Raw genomic sequence first — 15,137 nt, forward strand, 5'->3', positions numbered from 1 at the left:
TTATAATGAGTAATGACACCAACAGCAGCCTCCATTCTAAATAATGTCCATAGTGATCCTTATTAAAAATAATGTCCCCCCACAGTGACAGTGGCCCCCATTTTCATGTCTCCCACAGTGGCCCCCCCATTGTAATTAATGCCCCCCCCCCCATTGTAATAACCCCCATCCCCCCATTGTAATTAATGCCCCCCCAGACCATCACTCGCCTCACAGCAGGCATCAGCACTGCTCAGGGGCTCAGGGCGGGCGGTAACAGGCAGGCAGTGCGGCGCTCACTCAGTCACTGTATGTCACGCGCCTGCGCCGCCTAGTGGGAGGATCAGGCGCGTGACGTCAGTAAGTCTGACCAGGGCCGGTGCAAGGATTTTTGCCGCCCTAGGCAAGATAAAAATTGGCACCCCCGCCCCCCCCTTATCAGATCCGGAATTGCAGACCCGGATCCGAAATTCCGAACCTGAAAAAAAATAGTACATGTCCTATTCTTGTCCCCAATAACGGACAAGAATAGGCATATTCTCTTAGTGCCGGCAATGTGCGGTCCGCAAAATGTAGTATTAATAACTAAACAATTAAATAATACACATATTGCATTGTCGGACTCCCTTGTCACTCTCTTCCCCTCCCCCCCTCCCTTGTCACTCTCTTCCCCTCCCCCCCTCCCTTGTCACTCTCTTCTCCCCCCCTCCCTTGTCACTCTCTTCTCCCCCCCTCCCTTGTCACTCTCTTCTCCCCCCCCTCCCTTGTCACTCTCTTCTCCCCCCCCCTCCCTTGTCACTCTCTTCTCCCTCCCCCCCTCCCTTGTCACTCTCTTCTCCCTCCCCCCCTCCCTTGTCACTCTCTTCTCCCTCCCCCCCTCCCTTGTCACTCTCTTCTCCCTCCCCCCCTCCCTTGTCACTCTCTTCTCCCTCCCCCCCTCCCTTGTCACTCTCTTCTCCCTCCCTCCCCCCCTCCCTTGTCACTCTCTTCTCCCTCCCTCCTCCCCCCCTCCCTTGTCACTCTCACCTCTAATGTAGCGTGGCCGAGCTCTGTTCGCTCCGCGGTACAGGAGCTTTTGTTTCCTGTACCCGGCTGACAGGAAGTGCTCACTTAGTGTGCACTTCCTTTCAGTCCGGCCGGGTACAAGAAACAAATGCTCCTGTACCCCGGGCCGGACCGAACAGAGCTCGGCCACGCTACACTAACAACTCAGCAGTCTGCAGCGCAGGCAGGCTGCGCAGCACTGAGCCGGCCGCTCAGGAGGCTCAGCATGAGGGGCGCCGCCGGCCGGCCGCCCGATCCTTTACCATCATAACGAATTTTTATTTATTTTTTTACACCTCAACGGGCGCCCCCTGCTTCTGACAGCGCCCCGGGCGGCCGCCCGTCCCGCCCGCCCCTAGAAACGGCCCTGCTCTGAATACTTGAGTTCATACAGTCAGTATAAACAGCAACAACATTCTACCATTTCATGGCCTCCCATGATGTGATGTCATTTCTTGTCTCCCTGCCAGATGTATGATCTATACATGAGAGAGCAAAGTCTTTGCTGGAACTGACCTGACATGAACCTGCACCATAATTTTATGGCTTGAGTTGTTCATGGCCCATAATTATAGAAAAATCAATGCAGTCACACCTGCCCTTAACCATAGCTAATCTCTTGTGTGTTCCCCTCTATGAGGACATTTCTCTTACTAACATATTTATTAGGTTCTTAAACAGGATGATCTTAATCATTTGCTCATATGTTATTCAAAGGCCTCTAAAGTCCCCGTAGAACGGCGAAGTTGTGGTCAATGTTAGAAAGTTTTAATGTTGAGTGTCATGGAAGATGTCTAAATTTCACCTGCTTTAAATAAGATAAGATGTCTTCTTCTATTAAAAGAGGCTGGTCTGGATTAGAAAAACAAAAACAGCACCAAACTTGGCCAAAGGTTGTGTGTGGTATTGCATGAATCACTTGAATAGAGATGAGCTGCAAAACCAGACACAACAGGTGGACAGACAACACGTGGACAGATGTTTCACTGTCTTTGGAAGAAAGCAGCCATGTTTTTTCTAATCCTTTATAACCCTTTTAAGGGGGTTGTGTAACTTCTTTTCAGACCCCAAAGAGTGGCCGAACCTGGGGTGGTGATTATACTTACCTGGTCCCTGCCACTGGCTCTGCAGCTCCCCAACTTCCTGTTGACGCAGGGCATGTTGACCTGTTGATGCAGGCTGCCTTGGTGACCTACTCCCCTTGAGTCGGGACAAATGATCATGTGATGCAAGGGGAGAAAGTCACTGCAGAGGCTATTGATTGTCTGCAGCAGTCATGCACCCAGGATGTTGATGCCAGCACACCCAGTAGGAGCAAAGCTGATAGAGGGATAGAGCAATAGCATAGTGGCGGAGACCAGGAAAGTATGATCATCACCATGATTCCAGTCAATCTGTATGGTCTGACAAAAAGTTGCTCAACCCCTTTATCTGCCGTTTTTATACTGCCACCTTTCACCTTTGGCTCTTCACTAGGTTTTTAAAGTGAATTCAAGGAAGTCAAAGTAAACAGAAGCACATGTGCAATATCCAAACAGAGCTTGCTATGAATGGAATCAAACCCATGGTATCCATCACTAGAGGATATCATGGGGTTGATTCCTACGCACACTAGAAGTTTGTGAGTCCAGTGGGTTGTCTTATCAGCGACTGACATCCTTCCCTGTCCCAGTGCAAGGTGTCCTTAAGCAGTATGTTCCTTGTAAGGCCCCTTTCACACGGGCGACTTTTCCGTGCGGGTGCGATCCGTGCGGCGAACGTATGGCACCCGCACTAAATCCTGACCCATTCATTTCTATGGGGCTGTGCACATGAGCGTTGTTTTTAACGCATCACTTGTACGTTCAGTGCAAATCGCAGCATGCTCTATAATGTCCGATTTTGACGTGACGCAGGCCCCATAGAAGTGAATGGGGTGCGTGCAAATCGGATGGCATCCGGATGGCAACGCGTTGCGTTCAGTTTTTTTTGACGGAAGTCACTTAGCAACACTCCTGGGCTATATAATACAGGAAGTAGGCGTTTTTTTTCTCTGTCTCGGTCTGCATGTGCTTTTTGGCAGCACATGAGAGATAAGTTTGCTGGATCTTTTTCAAGCCCTCGCGGAGCGAATTATCTGCAGCATGCCCAAAAATCCTAGAGCCATGGATGTTGAGAAGCTGATTGTCCTGGTGCAGGATAGGCCCTGCCTCTGGGATCTCCGTTGTTCTGAATACCAGGACCGATATAAAAAGGACGCTGCCTGGGAGGAGGTTACCCAGGATCTATTTGCAGCCATATGGCAAACGACAAAAGGGCAAAGTCGCCGGAATTTAAGTAAGTTAAACAATGTATACATGTCCTCCCTAGTATATAGGCCTTGTTATACCTTTGTTTACCTATCACTTTAGAAATTGATCCATGTTCCTTTATTGCCTTTCTATTACCAGTTGAAGAGGTCAAGAATCGTTGGCGGAGCTGCCGAGACCAATTCCGCAAGGAAATGCGAAAGCAGGGGCGGAGCGGGGCTGGTCTCCCCAAGAAAAGGCCGTACCTCTTCCGGGAGCAGCTAATGTTCCTCCGCGCTGTCATGGATCTGCGTCCGTAAGTCCATTCTACACAATAAGCTATACGCACTGTATGGGGAATTTTTACATACTGTGAATGTTTTGAATGGATCAATGTGAAATGTCCTATTTATCACTAGCAAACATTCGCATTGCTCCTTTCTTAACCTAAAGTAGGAGATTTAAATGATAAGTTGAGTAAAGATTGATGGTACGTAAATAATGTAGCAGGATGAACCCACATGCTCTATGGGACATAAGATGTGTAATAAATGTATTTTCAAATTTTAGTTTCCTCGTTTTGGTTAAAGTTAACACGATAGTATACATGAGTAGAGACCTTGTATTTCTGAGTGTGTGGGTTATCCCTGCTACATCTATACTACCACAATTACCACATATGTCTCTTTTAGGTTGGCAGGGGAGTTGCTAGTGTGTGAAAACATCTGAGGCACAAGGCCACTGTCCAACACCCCCGTGAATCAAAGTTCCACCCATGAAGCTATGTCGCTATCCCCGGGGGGGAGGGGGGCATCACACTAGTTATTAACCCCTTTCAGCAGTCCCCCCTTCAGTGAATGGGGGAGTGCTGAAAGTGGTTTAAGAACTACTGCGAAGAGACTAGCCATCTGGGCAACTCCCAGATCAACCCCCAACCCCCCTTGTACTAGTTCCGCTACTTATCTGCTGCGTTGGCATGAGTTCAGTCACTTCTGTGCCATCGGTGCTCAATCGCAGCAGATAAGTAGCGGAACTAGTACAAGGGGGGTGATCAGGGGGTTGGGCAGTTCCAATCAATGGAAAAATTCACTGGAATATTTCCTTAACATTCTATCAGCAATCCAGCATAACATTCAGGGCACTGGACCAAACATATGGGGCACAAGCCCTGAATGGTTAGCCAAAAAGAAACCTCGGTTTGTTGTGCCTGTTAGTACTATGTGACAAATGTAGATGGTGTAGCTCATGACAGGAATATGTTAATCGTTTTTTGGCGAATCGTCATGTTTATATATTTTCATCCTTTTGTAGAACGGAGGACAACCTAGAGGAGGATGAAGAAGAATCTGCACCCCAGTTGTCAAGTGCCTGTGACGAGGAGCCGACAGCTGGGCAGCAGGAGAGTCTTCCGGAACCAACTCCAGGACCTTCCGAGCCTCCTGCAGCATCAGGAGCTGATTCCCCCCCCCTCCCTCTGGCTCTACCATCAGGTCCAGACGACGGGCAAATCCCCCTGCCGAGTCCAACGTGAATGTCCAAGTTTTGGATTATTTATCTCGGGCTCGGCAGGAGGATCATCACGATATGTTTGCCCGTAGTCTGGCCCATTATATGCGGCAGCTACCTCCAGAACGATTGTTACGAACAAGAACTTCCGTAGAAATCGTTCTGGAGCTAGCGAATTCGCTTCCTGATCCCTCGATCATGCATGATGCCCTCGAAAACTTACGCCGCTATGGGCAACTAATTGTCCCCAAACACCCCACTGTTTCCCAGCCATTCCCCGACCAACCACAAATGCACCCCCAAGGGATCATTATGGGCCACCAATGGCGCCATATGTTCCCCAGATTCAGGGAGAGCCGAGCTATGGTCCTCCGGGACCCTCGCCCAGTCGAGCTGGGCCACCTTCCCAGGCCCAATATTCAAGGGCTCCTTCCCAGGGCCAATATTCCGGCCCCCCTTCCCAGGGCCAATATTCCGGCCCCCCTTCCCAGGGCCAATATTCCGGCCCCCCTTCCCAGGGCCAATATTCCTGCCCCCCTTCCCAGGGCCAATATTCCGGCCCCCCTTCACAGGGCCAATATTCCAGGGCTCCTTATGAGGGACAAGGTCCAAATCAGGCTGGACCCTCACAATATTCTGGCCCTCCTTATCAGGGATCTTGTTCGCCCTCAAGCCAATATGTTAATTTGTAGGATTTTTGGCTGATAAATGTATTTATTTTCATATACCCCAGATTTTATTTTAATATTGTGTGAAATTAAACACATTTTTGTTTTCAAGCTGCTAATGTGTGTGATTTTATTTTATTGTGCATACACATACCACAATATATAGCTAGTACATTTGGACTAGACATTAGTAACCACATAGGACACAATAGAAAAGTTAATTTTGCACACAAACACTGAGGTTCAATAGTTTTTATTTTTAGGGCTTCTTACATCAAAATGTTGGTCATAATAAATGTAAATGAGTTTGTTTTATTATACATACATACCAAACATTTAAAAAAACAATTCCGCAGCACATCCACGTAGTAGGAAAAATGACAAACTTTATTCACCAAGCATGCAACGTTTCAATCCTCTCAATGGGATTTTCATCAAACCGAAAAAAAACCATTTGGACAAATTAGAGAAATTTTGCCCCGTTTTAGAGGTAATAGAGAAATGAGGTATTAGTACATATTTCACCTACCAGGTAGATTCGACTCTTTTTTTGCAAAATATGTAAGCTCGCAACCCACGTCAAGGGTCCTCATTATCTTGCGAGTCCCTAACTTCAAAAAAGCAAAACTGAACTAAACTCAAACCATCCTGGTTATGAAAATAGACTGCCAAACACAAAAGTCCATGAATTGACGACTATTGTGGAAATGGAAAAGAACCGATAGGGGACATAAAATAATCCGAAAAAAATTCACGCACTCTGAGTCCAGCAGATACAGATCGTCCAAGTAGTAAAGTGTCTCTTGATGATGGTGTACTGTACACTTGGGCATCTTCTTCTGGTGTGGCCTCATAGGTGCGTATGTAGTTATGCAGCACTACACATGCCTTGATGACCTGATTGACATTTTGTGGTGCCAGCTGTATTGACGACTGGAAAACACGCCATTTATTTGAAAAAATGCCGAATGTGCACTCCACAAACCTTCTGGCTCTACTTAACCGATAATTAAAATTGCGCCTCTTGGCATCCAAACCGCGTCGAGGATAAGGACGCATCAGGTGGCTAGAAAGGGCAAATCCCTCGTCCCCTACGACCACATAAGGCGCAGGTGGCCCAGTAGAGCCAGGAAGGTTTGCTGGCTGTGGTACGTCCAGTTGGTTGGACTGAAGCCAGCGACCCATTCTGGAAGCCCTGAAGATGCGAGCATCTGCAGAACTTCCATAGGACCCAATATCTACAATGATAAACCTGTAGTTTGTGTCAGCCAAGGCCAACAAAACTACAGAGAAAAACTGCTTATAATTATAGTATTGGGACCCTGAGTTGGGTGGCTTCTTAACCCGTATGTGCTTCCCGTCAAGGGCACCAATACAATTCGGAAATTGAGCCCTTTCCTGGAAGCCATCGGCTATATCAAGCCACTGCTGCCTGGTTGGTTGTGGCAGCACTGAAGCCTTCAGTGTCAACCAAATGGCGGCACATGTAGCCCGTACCACGCCAGCTATTGTGGAAGTGCCCATTCGAAAAACAAAATGCAAACACGAAAATGAATTACCAGTCGCCAGATATCTGCAAAGAAAAAAAAATGGAATTAGATACTTTCATAGCATATGTTGGTAAATCGACAACATTACTTGACATTATTTAATGGAAAAGTAGCTGGTAAATATAAATGAAACAAGCACATAGTGGTATATTTAGTTAACCAATATTTTATATTCTGATATCAAAGTAAATAAGGAATAGCATTTAAACCTTGATAAAGTTCTAGACAATTAACATATACACACCCAGGTGAGGTGTCCTCATCATTACAGGCTGCATTAGAATAATTAACCCCTGCGGAACTGGATTCTGGTGTGACTAATCTAACCACACACAGTTTCTCAATACAAATCAGGGAGTTTCAATACAGGTCTACTTCATTTACGCACTCAGGCAGATAATATTTAAACTTTAGAATACATAGGCCATTGACCGAAAAAAAATGTATTTGAAAATAGGGTGGCATTAAATAAGTATTTAGTATGAAAATATATATAGTCTTACCTTAAAGTAATAATAAGCCGTTCTTCAGGTGACACACTCCGCCGCATATTGGTGTCCTGAAAAGTTAAGGAAGGCCTCAACTCCTCCAACAGACGATCAAACGTAGACACCGACATGCGGCAATAATTGAAGAACTTTGGAGGGTGCGCACGGAGCTCTGCGTACAAGCCAACAAAGATACCTTTGCTGGCACGCTGCGCAAGTATAGGATGCACCCACATGCGCTTCCTCCGCGGCTCCTCCTCAAGCATTTCTGGCTGTTCGCCAAAACAGCGGGAGACCAGCCAGTGCAAAAAGACATGGTCAGTGGATGACAGGGTGAAAGTGGACATCCTGCAAAGGAAAATCCACTAACAAACACACACACCAATCAACACACAAACCACTCCACCAAAAAATGGAGCTGTCCAACAAAACAATGCATGATGGGGGTATTTATATGGTGTGTGCAGTTACAGGTGAATGTAGTGGATTGATCAGTTTTTTTTAACGCGCGTTGAAAAAAACGCATGCCATCCGGATGTCACACGCACGGGAAAAACGACGGAACGCGAGCCAAACGTATAATGAACTGACAGCACTCGCCTGAAAAATCGCAAGCTTTTAACTGAACGCACCCTGAACGCAGCCGGCTAAAAAACATGACGCCCGTGTGAAAGAGGCCTAACAAGTATAGAACTGAATTGCCTTGGGTACACCAAAGTAATCGATTCTCAGGGTCCTCCTCAATCAATACAGAACATGTACACATCTACTTTTAATTGCATCATAATCTTTCTTGCTACCATTGGACACACAGAGCACATCAAATTAATTATCTAAAGGTTATTTGTGATCATCCCATAAAAAATAGATGAGCTCCAATGTCACCTCTGCTCTAAGCCCTAATAGCATTTAGTGGTCTATCATTGTGACAAAGCCTAGGCCAAGAGGATTCTCTGGTAAACTGCTGGGCCAGTCCATCCTTGAAGGACACTAATGTCTGACCAATTACAATAGTACTTTTATATTACACTCTACAGTAGTATCCTAAATGTGGGACATTCAATAGTAATACCCAACACTTTTCGGTTTTCCAAAGTTCCTCTAAAAAATTGCCTATTGTTTTTTTCCTAATTGCTTTTTATCAGTTTAATTGGTTAAGGTCCTCCAGCAGTATATTTCTGGTGGGCGGTCCCACAGTGGGTCCAGTGGGTGGGTCCAGGTCTGACAAGCAATCAGAGATAAGAAAGAAGTGGTTTTCACTGCTTCTGTCTTCTCTGTTCTCAGGAATGCAACACTCATTAAGAACTTTCTATACAATAGATGCTCTACTTCCACTGTCTCTATTTATCCTGGTGGTCAGGTGATTGGTCACATGATCACCAGGATGCTGGAAGTAAGCGGTCATTCCTTGCCAACTCTCCAGGAACTAAAGAGATCTCCAGGAGTCCATGAAGAATTGGAAAAATCTCCTGAGTGCGGAGGAATCCTCAATATAACACCCTAGTTGTGTGTGGTGTTGGGGCTGCATCATCAGACACAGCCCTAGTGGCCAAATGATGAGAAAGGGGAGGTGCCATGGGACACAAAGGGGCGTGGCCCAAAAGAAGAGATTGTGCCTTAGAAAAAGGTGCATGGCTACCAAATCCTAGTCTTCCATGAACTCAAGCTAGTTTGTTGAAAAGTAAGGCCTAAATAAACTCAGCAGAGCCCTAAAAGTGACTCGACACTGCAGCTGGTCAGAGTTCCCCTGTAACTGGAACAGCTTGGGAAGGTGCGTGGAGGTTCCACAGAGATCTGAAATCCAGCTGGGTGCATGAGGTCTTAACCTGGAGCTGACAAATTTTCGTCTGGGCAGTAAGTCACAAATCCATTTGTCCCAGTGACCTTAAAACGTCTGCCACCCGCTTTCCGGAATGTGTTTGCCTAGAGTTTTACAAGGTTTTTATTATATACTTTATAGGGTTAATGTTTAAAACAATTCTAAAGATAAATGAAGCTATCATTGGGGAGGAGTGTTGTCAGCAATATTACCACAGTAAAAACGTTATTTCATTTACAACCTATTGATTACAGATAACATCTCTTCCGCTACAAGCTTTGGGAAATTCAAAAGGATCTTTATTTCCATTTATCTCAAACATTTATGTCCGGAATCTGCCCTGGTTTCAGCAATTGTCATTCCGATCTGATAAACTCCTATGGGAATCAGACGAGAGACTAAAGGTATCTTCATTTTATGGAAGGGCGCTTTGTACTTTGCAGAAACATTGCATTCTTTCTAAAACAAACAGCCGCCTACCTGGGGCTGCGTGCTATGACTTATTTAAGGCAGGCCGAACAGTTCTGCACAGTCCTAAGCATAAGTTACGAAAAAGCAAAAATCATAAGTATAGTGCGAGGGCGAAGTGGGTTCTGAAGAAACTATTCCTTCATCATATATGTAACACCAAACTATCCCCAATGCTGCATGCAGAACCTTTTGGGTCTATTCACTCGGGTCAGGATTTCCCTCTTGGATTTGCTGTAGATTTTGAAGATAATTAACAAATAGGCTGCTAAACTCACAATTGTTCCATGGACTGGCATATGGATCCGCATGTGGATAAGCTCTACTGTAGTTCAATGGGGTAAATCCGTGGCTTTTCAGTGCTAAATCTATGTTCTTCTACTTCACAATCTGCCCCCATTTAAGGTGGCCATACCTCTAACTGACATCTATACCTACTAAGTTCAGGGCCAAAGGTACATGTGTTCTCAATAGGGAGAGGGGAATTAGCTGTTGCACACATCTCTAGCTGTTGCCTTATCTCCCTTAGGGCTCATGTACACGACCATAGCCTATTTTACGGTGTGCAAATTGCAGATCCGCAAAAGACGGATACTGGCCATGTGCGTTCCGCATTTTGCGGAACGGAACATCCTGGCCTCAATAGAACAGTCCTATCCTTGTCCGTAAAATAGACAAGAATGGGACATGTTTTATTTTTTGGCAGGTGCCACAGAACGGACATATGGATGTGGACAGCACACGGTGTGCTGTCTGCATCTTTTGAAGCCCTATTGAAGTGAATAATGCTGCATCCAACCCGCACAAAATGCCTATCAGATGCAGAAAAAAAAATACATTCATATGCATGAGCCCTTAAGAAAAAAGTATCGGGATGTTGAAATCCAACTGCCCGAGCTTTCTTCATCCTACATCTGTCATCAGGGGAGAGTCAGGAGGGAGCCATACACATTAGAAATTTGGCAGATTTCACTGACATTCATCTAATTGTAAGGCCAACTGTCACGGACGGTGTACAGGAAACAAGGCAAAGCAACATGTATAAACGACTCGCTGGATCCAAAAACTAAGGAACCAAGGGAGACCCCTGCAGAAGACCTGGCACTTTCCCTGGCTGCTCAGCCTATGCAAAGATCCGAATGGTGGAGGTTTGCATATCCACGAACCTTGACTATAATGCCCTGAGCACCCTACAATAGTGAGGGGACACGACCACCGGCTCCCTACACAAGATACGGAGGGAGTCAGGGTCACCTGGGATCCAGCAAACAGATAATAACAGATAAAGGTACAACACTTAGCTTTGAAGCAAACAGGAGGACAGAGTCAGCGTGCACACACACTCCAGGAAGTAGTATAAGCCGCCCAGAAAAGCCTTCTGGGGAAGAATTTAAAGGGAAGCAATTAGTCCAACACATGACAGCTGAGAGAGGCTGACGAGAGGAGGAGCTGAATACCACAACACAGAAACTCAAGGAGGAGGTTCTGAAAGGCCTCTGTCAGAGCTTCTCAGCTGTCTGGTTGTGACACCAACTTAGGGCTATGTTCACATGTGGCATAGAGAATTAAGAATTTTGAATTTTCCAGCATCACCAGCAGTATATAGATTGGCTGCAGACTGTCCAATTGTGCATATTTAAAAAATATATATATATATATTGAAAAATGTTATTACAAAAATTCTGTTTTGCAAAGTACTTACCTAAGTACAGTACCTAACCTGACATATACTGTATATTAATAGTGGACTATATTGGGTTCAGGCTGAAAAGCTGTGTCAGACATAGGGCAAGCTCGGATGTTGGGAATGCTGTAGAATGTCGGCCATTATTGTATTGGTCCACATGGAAATTATTTTCTAAATATAATGATTGAAAAATGTCTGCAAAAAATATCCTATTGTGTATCCTATTGTGTACGTGACCTAACATACATTAAATTGGACTCGGTACAAGTTTCAATTTTGTTTAAAAAAAAAGTTATGTAAATTGTCTTTAAAAAAAACCTCTATAAATGTTGTGTGCCTGGCCAATTAATTTTTTCGAAAAAGTTATGAAAATTGTCTTCCAAAAAATATCTACAGTATATCAGAGTTATGACCTGCCCTTTTATATATCATACTAAACTTTGTCAAAACTGAATTTTTTTTTCATAAAAAAATATAAAGAATTCTATCGTCTTCCGAAGATCTGTATGCCTGCTTATCAAATACAGTAACTGCTAAATCATTGCTGTCTGCAAGCTTCAGGTCCAGGTCTTCATCAAAATTCTAAAAAATTATCTTTATTGTCCTCAAAAAATTGATGAAGGGTAGATTCACGGATCACGTGTGACTGATTAAGCAAAGAATTTCTGCAGCAGAAAACATCACGCCAAGTGGTGTATTTTTGTTGCCGATTTTGTAGCTGAAAGCTGCTGATTAGAGATTTCTATCTTTTTATTTGAAATGGTGAAATCCACAAAGAAAATTCACGATATAAACTGACATGCTGCAGATTTAATATCTGCACCACAGGTCAGCTGCACATATAAATTAGAATTACTAAAATGTTTATTCACTTTGCCATTACTGTACAATGCTGCATCATTACACCCAAGCAGATAAAATACTGACATACCTCTTGCTGAGGCTGATAAATAGATCTGCAGTTGCTGACAATGGCTATTTATTGCCGTCCCAACCATGCCACAGCCGCTGTCTGCCTGTCCATCATGCACCATACAGTATTGCCTCTGCTACCAACGCAGCTATTGCTGCCCCCTACTGCCAGTAGTACTACCTCTACATAGCCACAGATCTAATGTACAACAGGTTTCATACAATTCCATTCTGTACTGCTGCTGCTGCTAAACTGCTACTGCCACTACTACTAGTACCCCTACAAATCCACACATCTTCTACCTTCTCTGTCAGGTTCCATACTGCTAACAGTAGAATTTTATTGCCAGCCCAACCATGTCACAGCTGCTGTCTGCCTGTACATCATGCCCCATACTGTATTGCCGTGCTGCCAATGCAGCTCCTGCTGCCCCCTACTGCCATTAGTACTACCTCTACACAGCCACACATCTAATGCCCATCATGTTCCATAGTGTTCCATACTGTACTACTGCTGCTGCTGCCCCAGATTTTACTGCCACTACTACTACCCCTACAAAGCCACACATCTTCTACCTTATCTGTCAGGGTCCATACTACTAACAGTAGCTATTTATTGCTGGCCCAATCATGCCACAGCTGCTGTCTGCCTGTTCATCATATTCCATACTGTATTGCTGCTGTCACCATAGCTGCTAATCCTCCTACTACCACTACCCCTACACATCTCCTATTCATCAGGTTCTGAACTATAGCAGCCATGGCTCTTACTGCCCATACTACTACTAACCTGTCACAGACACACATCTCCTGCTTTTTCTGTCAGGTTCCTAATTTTCTTGCTACTGCTGCTGCTACTACTAAACACAGGTAGGCATCTGCACCTGCTACGGCATGATATATGGACACTTGTTCATGACAAGCCACAGTTTTTTCCAATACGACTGTGTGTGCGCTTAAACACCAGCATGCATCTGCCTTCAATTAGGGATTTTTTTTTTAATGATTTTTAATTTTAAAAAGCACAAAAACCCAACTGCACAGTGTGCTTTTAAACAGGCTCTTTGTTAACACCTCCAATCATGTGTTTACCCGTAGAAATACTAGTATACCTATGGCTATTTTTGCACTGAAGAGCTTGAAAAGAGAGAGACAGAGAAAGAAACAGAAAAAAAATGTAAAAAAAAAATGTAAAAAAAAAACAACCCCCCCCCCCCCCGAAAGATAAGAGAAAAAAGGCTTGTCAGGCCAGTTGGAGCACTTTTGACTCACGTAGAATTGATTCAAACCCCAATTGAATTTTCTGATCGATTCTTTAGAATAGGAACCAAAACAAATTTCAAGAAATGTATTCATCTCTGATTACAACTTTAATGGTCACCAGTCCAAACTGGGTAATGTCATGAACTATACCCTGTCCTTCCCTCACATTTACATAGCACTTCACTAATAAACGTGTAACCCTTCTTTATTGTATCCTTTTGTACTGAATTGTAAAAATAAAATCCAACTCCATCCTGTACAGCTAGGTTTATATATTTGCTCTGATCTTACGTCTGTGATATAATAAACTGCTTAGAATAAATGCTCCTTCACACAACCATATAACAGAGCCATAATCTGGCACTCATGGACAGAAAACAAATCACACATAGTCCAGCAGTGGAAGGAAGGAAGGGTGTGCTAGGCTATATTGACACCATATTTATGAGCTATGTCCGGAGGGTATATTGTATCCTAGGATGGGACCTTAGGTTTCTATGTGACAGTGGAATAGCCCCTCAATGAATCATCATATTCTCCCTGGAAGAAATGCTTCTAGGGAGAATTGCTCCTTAATATAAAAGGGGTTGTCTGGGCTACAGATATTGATGGCCTATCTTCAGGATAGGTCATGAATATCAGATTGTTGGGAGTCCTACATGTGGCAACCCCCAGCTGCCTTTGTCATAAACTGTGGAAGAGATTTATTAAAATTGTGCAATGGGCAACTGGGCCGTGGACAACTAAACCAGTTTTCCCTTGGAACAATTTAGAAAAATCTCCCCCTATGTTTCTGGTACCGACAGCTTTCCGAAATAGGTGATTGGTGGGGGTGCTGGGTATCAGACCCCCAAAAATCCGATACTGCTGACCTATGCTGAGGATACGTCATCTGTATCTGTCATGGAAAACTCCTTTAAGTGGAGTGGAACATGCTGAGATTTTTTTAAAGAAAATGTATGAAATTGAAGGACACAGGCATAGTATAGGCCCATTGGGTGCTGTATTATGGATCCATGGAAATCGGATCTTTATAATGGGCAACGAGGACCTGTTCGCTATCCTGACGTCTGTACCAGTAACTACATGTATTATGAAATAACAATTATGTTACATCTTTAGTTATTTCTCTTTGTTGTGTTGTTCCTCTATTATTCCTCAAGAATATTTATGAATAATTTGACAACTGGGTGTAACCAGTAATGCCCATATATCCATTCTATATATTTCTACAAGGGATAACAAGGTGAAGCTTTAAGAGAAGTTGATCTGGATTCTTTATATAATAGTACCTTTACAAAAAAAAAAATTCCTGCAAGACTTTTGGGGTGAGGGGCTCTTTTTTTGCTTCAGACTTTTTTTTTATAGTTATAGTTATTTTATTCTTCAGATAAAACCAATACAGGCAAAAAATAAATCCCCAAAAAGATAATTCAAGAAGTGGAATAGCAAAAAGCATGACAGCAAAATATAAAATAAAAATTGT

This window comes from Bufo gargarizans, chromosome 4 (genome assembly GCF_014858855.1).
Source record: "Bufo gargarizans isolate SCDJY-AF-19 chromosome 4, ASM1485885v1, whole genome shotgun sequence".
Lineage (NCBI taxonomy): Eukaryota > Metazoa > Chordata > Amphibia > Anura > Bufonidae > Bufo > Bufo gargarizans.